Below are 6,753 nucleotides of genomic sequence, written 5' to 3' on the forward strand. Positions count from 1 at the left end.
AGGTTTGTTTCAAGAATTCTCATCTAAGGGTTTAGTCAACACCATACCTCTGAATAGAATGATGGAGGATTGGTATCTCCTTCAGGGGTCACTCTCGATATCCCAGTCACCCGCGAGGGTAGACCGGAGACGCCGGAGCTGGATTTCTCTGCACGAGAAAGGCAGCGGCTTTCTTCAGCGCGTCGAGGAAGGAGGGGGGACAGCGTCCGCGGGCAGCTGGAATCTGCTGGATGTCTTCGCAGAGGGACGGCTGTTCAGCTCCTAAGCGTACTGCACCATCGTTCGCGCTTTAGCAGCGATAATTGTATCAGCAGCTTCACCAACACGGGGTCTTGCAGGCAGCTTGCATCAGCAACAGTAGCTCATTTCTTAAGGCAACGTTGGTAATATTTATACCTGACAGGTGCCGGGTTTGACGCAAGTTTGCTGGACATAAGACGTCAATTAAAGATGTCACTAGGAAGTGATAGTTATCAGTTGCTCATTAGAGTTCCATTACTAATCAAAACACAGCAAGCGGGGATTTCCAGGTTTGCTGAGTTTTTATCTTGTTGAAGAACTCGGAGTGTTAATCTAGGAATATCAGATAGTGACTTCTGCTCTGTCATTGCACTAATTGGTCGCAAAGGAAGTCGCAGAGAACTATGCTGGAATGTGGCTCTGTTCGTGTGAGGCCAGAGATGACTTTTCTGAAAATCGCACTTGAACGGTTATGCCAATATAGGGAATAAATGGATTTATAGCCGGATAGGGGCATAAGGTCGCAGTATCGATCAGGAACCTAGATAAACACGCAACAAAATAGGATCCTTGCTCAAAAGCTATTTATTTTACACGTATCCTTTGAGCTGCCCATTTGGGTGGTAAAAGACTGGCAGATAAGTATATTGGTGAAACAGCACATTGAGAAAACCGATCTCCACCTTGAGGAGCAGGTGGAGGCCTTAAACTCTTTCAAACATCCCCTTGCAAGCTCTGCATGAATTAACAGGTTAGGAAGTGTGGAAACGAAATGGAAAGCCTGTGCATACTGTAAGGATTAGGGGGGTAACGTTATCAGAGATCTTTCACTAGCATGTTACCTGATTCACTATGATGCACTGTACGGGCACCTCTTCTCTAGCCAGGTGACAGGAGAGTTGCTATGTAGGAAAAGAACAAAGAATACGGATTGTTCTATTAACGCCAAAGACAAAAATTATATCCCACCTCCCACTGGTCTAGTAGAAAAATGTCCAAGAAATCTATAACCTCCTTCTGATAGAACAGGAGGAGGCCTCAAACCATCTCGGAGTTAATCTTGCAAGGTCTCTAGGAATGCACCAAGCTATGGAAGAGCCAGGCCAAGTTGGAAGGCCTGCATATTTAGGGGAGGGTAACAAGGGGTTGGCTTGGGTGAAAGAAGTTTGAGAACTCAGACAAATCCTTGTTACCTTGATTATTCGTAGGCATGGATTTGACATCTTCAATATCTAGGAAACATTCTCTATACATAAACAAGCATACAAAACGAGGAATAGTAAATTGTGCTCCTGAGAAATGCAAAGCATCCTTAAAAGAAACACTATGTCAGGCTATTAAACCATCTCCATCTTAATCTTGCAAGCTCTGTAGGAATGGAGAAAGCTATGAGGGAGCTATGTGTAGCTGGAATCCTTGAGCATAGCATACTGGTTCAAGGAAAGGTATCAGAGACCATTAGCATGTTATGTGGTTTGTCAAACTGCAGGGCTGTGTTTCTACAATAAGGGACCCAGAAAGTCACGGAATAGAATATAAAAAATATGCATTAGCTCCATGATCACAGCATCTCTCAGGAAACTGACATTTAGCACCATCTCCAATATCCTGTTGCAAGCTCTGCAGGGATGTACCAGACTAGATAGGAGGCCTGTGTATGTTGCACACATGTTGAGAAAGTTCAGACCTTTAATTTGCACATTACCTGGTTCAGCATGATGCATTGTAGGGACCCAGTTACTAAAGCCGGGGAACAAGTTAGTTGCTGTGTAGAAAAATGAAACAATTTAGAATGCACCATAAATACCAATTTCAAACATTCTGCCAAGCCCTCCTCACATTATTACAGAAATGTCCAAGACGTCTATAAAACACCCCATGTAGGGCAGGAGAAGGCCTCAAACTACCGCAGCCGATGTTGCAACCTCTGCAGGAATGCACCAAGAAATGGAAGAGCTCAACCATGCTGACAGGCCTGCCTACTGGGTGAGCAGGCAAGGAGTAGGTTTGAGAACTCAACCACAACTATTACCTTGATTAGTCGTGGGAATGTAGGGATAGCTTCGAAATACAGGAAACTGTCTACCATGATTAAAAACACACGAAAATACAAAAGGAGGTAAAGTAAATTTCAGTCCGGAGAAATTGAAAGCATTTTAAGAAGGAACACTAATCCTCAGATCACAAAGTTGAACAACTGTAGTCACACCGTAATTGGAGATGTCTGGACATATGATGGCATTCTCATTATGGAGTGTGAGCCAAACTCTCAATGAGCCACAAAACACAATAGAACCTGAAACTCAAGGGAGAACAGGTGGGACTCAATTTGATAAGATAAAGTGAAAGAGGCACAAAAATATACTTTAACAAAACAAGCTATTTTTTTTGCCACTCTGCACAGCATCCCTGATACTCTACATATAATCCCAGTTTAATCATTTCAGTTACATATATGCTGGAAATACACAGTATTCTACAGGTGGGCCAGTAGCATTCCCCTGAGAAAGGCTGACCTTGGTGAATGGAATCAGAATTACTGCCACCCTAGTTGTGGTCTAGTGAACTAACTGGAAACGTGGAGTCAGCAAATAGTTAATTCTGTTTTCCTATGTCAAATTGTGTACTGTTGGATAATCACTTTTTGTACTTATTCCTCTACCACCTTTCTGGCAAGATTGTGGGCATTTAGCATCAATATAAAAGCTGCTAATAAGCTAGTGCTTGAAAGGACTGGATATATAACCTGCGAAAGGAGAGAAGTGACCAGCCACGTGGCACTGTAACCAAAACGCGATATGGTGGTAAATGCATAGTCTTTGCACCAAGAAGCAGTTGTGCCACGTGCCCAGGTCTACTACTTCAACAAACCACTTAAAACTAGGCAAATCACAGTCTGCCTGTTGATTTAACATAGGCACTGAGAAGGGCATGATTGAAGAAAGGGGCAATGATACTTACATGACCGGGCCACAGCAAAGTTCTCATTCACACATTCCGGGCTATTTTTTAAGGCGATTGAATTTGCAGCTCAATACCTAAGCATGCTCCGGAGAGTGCATTAATACATTTCTGCACAACCATAACCGGTGCTGCAGCTCCTCACGCCTAGTCATGAACAGATAACTCTTTTACAGCTCCTAAAGGATTGCAAGAGAGAGAACTGCGTGTCCTTTGAGAAATGAAAAGTGTTGAGAAAATAAAATCCAAGAGGATAGGAGTTCGCGATACGGCCAGAGCTGTTGCCTACGGACCTGGAGAACTAATTTCGAGTCTCAGCGTTCAACATCCGTTGATGCTGGCAAATCGCTTGCTTTAAGAACGAACGTGAACTTGTGTCATGTAACTGCGCTAATGTAACGCGCTAGCCCTACATTCATTCGTTCGTCCTCCATGAAACGGTAGTGGAACAGGGGTCACAACGACTTAACTATCCAGTAAAATACGGAACGGTTGGCCACCCCAAAACTACAGAGCACAGGGTTTTATTTGTATCTTCAAAACCTATTGTCTGAATAACGCACCACGCGCACAATGATGGCGGCATCCCTAACTCAATTAAAACGCGAATTTCTCGACCATAATCATTTTCAAACCTACTATTCACATAATACCCACCCGTCCTAGAACCAACGGAAGAAAGCATTGAGCCCCTTCCTGTGCTAAATAAAGTGTACTGTCCGTACCGGAAGGGGCTGAGATGCTCGGTCAAACTAAAAAAAAACGTGCTACCAGAGGGCGGTTCTTCATGTCCACAAAATCAAGACCAGCGATCACACAAGTTCCCTTTGATCGGCTTTACAAGACCAAAGAGTGCCATCAACCCCTCACCATTGCGAAACCCGGACGAAAAGGCAGAGCACGCTTCGGATCCCGCCTCCCCATGCTGGCGAAAAGACAAAGAAGAAAGACTAGCACTGCATAGACAAACAAACGAACACATTTTTTTTGTACTCTGCACGCATCACCCCTTCCTCCTTAACAAACAACAAGATAGAAGCAGTTTACGTGGTGAATGGGGTTCAAAGTGGGGAGATTTGCACATCAAAAGAAAGTCGAGGCTTGTGTGAAACCAAACAATATCATGGACCTCAGAAGATATAAAGCGAGGCAGACGGAGAGTGAAAGGGGAGGGAGGGCGGGAACGGGCACACGGGGAGGGGGGCTGAATGGACGCACGGACAGCGGGAGGGGGGGTGGGAAGGCAAGAATTAAAAAAACACTCACCTGGACTTCTTCCGCCGGCCGTGGTCGGCATAAAATGAGGAAAACAAACACCAAAAAAAAAACGAAACTCCGCCCACCGCCCAATGACGATGCAAAAAGGGTGGAGAGGGAAAAAAATGCAGGAACGCCCACGAATCTGGTCCGTGAATGACGGACAGATCTCTGTTCCAATGGCTAGCCTCCATTTATGGAGCTAGCCAATGGAACAGAGGGCGTATTCAAGGCACCCATACTGAAAACTAAAGATTTCTCCTGGGGGCGGAGCTAAAGCGCCGTGCCCCAGGCAAAACCTAAAAATGTATATCTGCCCAAAGCCCCAAACATACTCATTTTAGCAACATTAGAATAATGAAAGACTGGGGAAGTTCTAACTATATCACAAAACAAAAAAAGTGAAGTTCTAACTATACCATTCATGTTTATATGTAGCTCTTTGATGACAGTTCATTAGTCACTGTCCTATGTTAGGATTGTAACTTCTGAACTGCAAGTAACACAAGGATCTCTCTGACAAAGGAAGTAACCCACTGAGCTATCCACATAAAATACAGTTCATCTGCATTTAAAAACTACTAACAGACAAATGATTGCTCTCCAACAGGATCATTAATCACCAGCGTTATCTAGGCATTTTGTATTGTCTTATTGTTGACCTGCATCGACCATGATAATGATAAAAAGGTTTAAATGAAGTGCATGAAGTATTTGTCCTGCTGGGCCTGTGCAGATTTTAAAAAGAAAAACAAATAGTAACACATTCTCTTACCTACTCCATTAGTCAAACTTTGTGTCACAGCCTAATGTGATAAGCAGCTGCAGGGGTCAGGAAAGGTGAATAGGAATAAACAAACTTATTTTCTCCTGGCTGCATAGAAAAAGAAATATCCACACAGCTGAACAGTAGGCAAAGGTTACCATTATCAAACAAAAGATTTGTCACCTTTGCCATGTGGAGATGAAGGGGTGAAAAAATAAACAAATCCTTGTTAACATCTAAATGGTCTTTTAAAGACCTGTGAAGTACTCGGGTCGGCTGTGATAATCTCCAAAACTGTCTGTGTGTGTGCGCTCGGGAAGCTGTCATGGCCTGGACTGACGGGGAGCTGCCTTCAAGCCCTCACATCGAGGGACCAAAGCTCCTGTTTGGGTGGGCCAGGCTCATGTTTGGGTGGGCCTGGCCCACCAGGCCCACCCGCTAGAACCGGGCCTGATTTCAATGCGTTTTGCTTGATTTGCGGCTGCAGTGCTTAGCTGGAGAGTTCCTCGTTTTAGACCCATCATTGAGACAGAGTGACTCCTCTGGATCTCAGAGGAACAACAAGAAATCTGTGAAAGATATACTGTGCCCGAAGACCTGAAGGGAACCACATGAGAGAGGTGCGAAGAGAGCATGAGGTGTGTGAGAGAGAGAGAGATAAGAGAGAGAGAGAGAGAGAGAGAGAGAGAGAGAGAGAGAGATGAGTGGGAGGAGAACGGGGAGGCGAGAGTAGGAGGCGAGGGTTGGACGAGTGCACAGTGCAGGAAGGTAGTATGTGTGAGCAGGCAGTAGAAAAAGAACACAAGGAGAGTGGGGAAGGGATGACAGGGTCGCAGTGGAATTGCAGATAAGAGAGGGTAGTGGTAGTGTGAGGGAGAGATGAGAGGGGCAGTGAGTGTGTGGGGGACAGATGACAGGGTTGGTGGAAGTGCGAGCTAGAGATGGGCTATTTTGGAATTGTTTGTTGTGGAACCAGGTGCTACGGAGTTGTGTTGGGGAAGTATGTGGCATGGTGCGCTGTAGAATTATGTGAATAGTAATTAAATGGCAATAACTGTTATGAAAATATGTAGAGTGAGATTGTATGTTATGGGCTTAATTATGTGGAATGGTATTATAGAGTGGTGCAGGGTAGAGAGGAGAGGTGCAGGGAAAAGTGCAGAGGTGTAGAATGCAGTGAAGTGGTGTGCAGTGATGCAGAATAAAATAGAGTGGTGTAGGATGGGGTGATGCAGAGTAGGCGTAGAGTTGACTGCAGTGAAGAGAGTGCATTGGCGCAGAGTAAAGTGGTGCAGTGTATAGTAGTGTAGTGGCGCAGAGGAAGGTATCCAGGCGCTGGATACCCTTCGCTGATTTACCAGAAAAGCAGGAGGTTCTATGCTGGCTTGACTACTCAGGACTGCCTATTGACTTATTAAAGCGAAGCCAGCACTAGGTCAAAAAGCTCAAAAACTTCCCTTGTTTACTTCTTTGAAAAAGCTAATGTGTCACATGGGAGGAGTTCTGTGTGGGGTGCTCCCTCTGCGTCA

The 6,753-nt window shown here is 44.8% G+C and overlaps 1 non-coding gene across 1 annotated transcript; it reads right to left on the reverse strand.

Annotated features, from left to right (window-relative positions):
* Nucleotides 1-1,229: 1,229 nt before the first annotated feature.
* LOC147666211 (small nucleolar RNA SNORA9) lies at nucleotides 1,230-1,363 on the reverse strand. The gene has a single exon (XR_015304868.1). It is a non-coding gene; the product is annotated as a small nucleolar RNA SNORA9 (small nucleolar RNA).
* Nucleotides 1,364-6,753: the final 5,390 nt, after the last annotated feature.

Source organism: Lissotriton vulgaris, unplaced genomic scaffold (assembly GCF_964263255.1).
Source record: "Lissotriton vulgaris unplaced genomic scaffold, aLisVul1.2 SCAFFOLD_650, whole genome shotgun sequence".
In the NCBI taxonomy this organism is placed as follows: Eukaryota; Metazoa; Chordata; class Amphibia; order Caudata; family Salamandridae; genus Lissotriton; species Lissotriton vulgaris.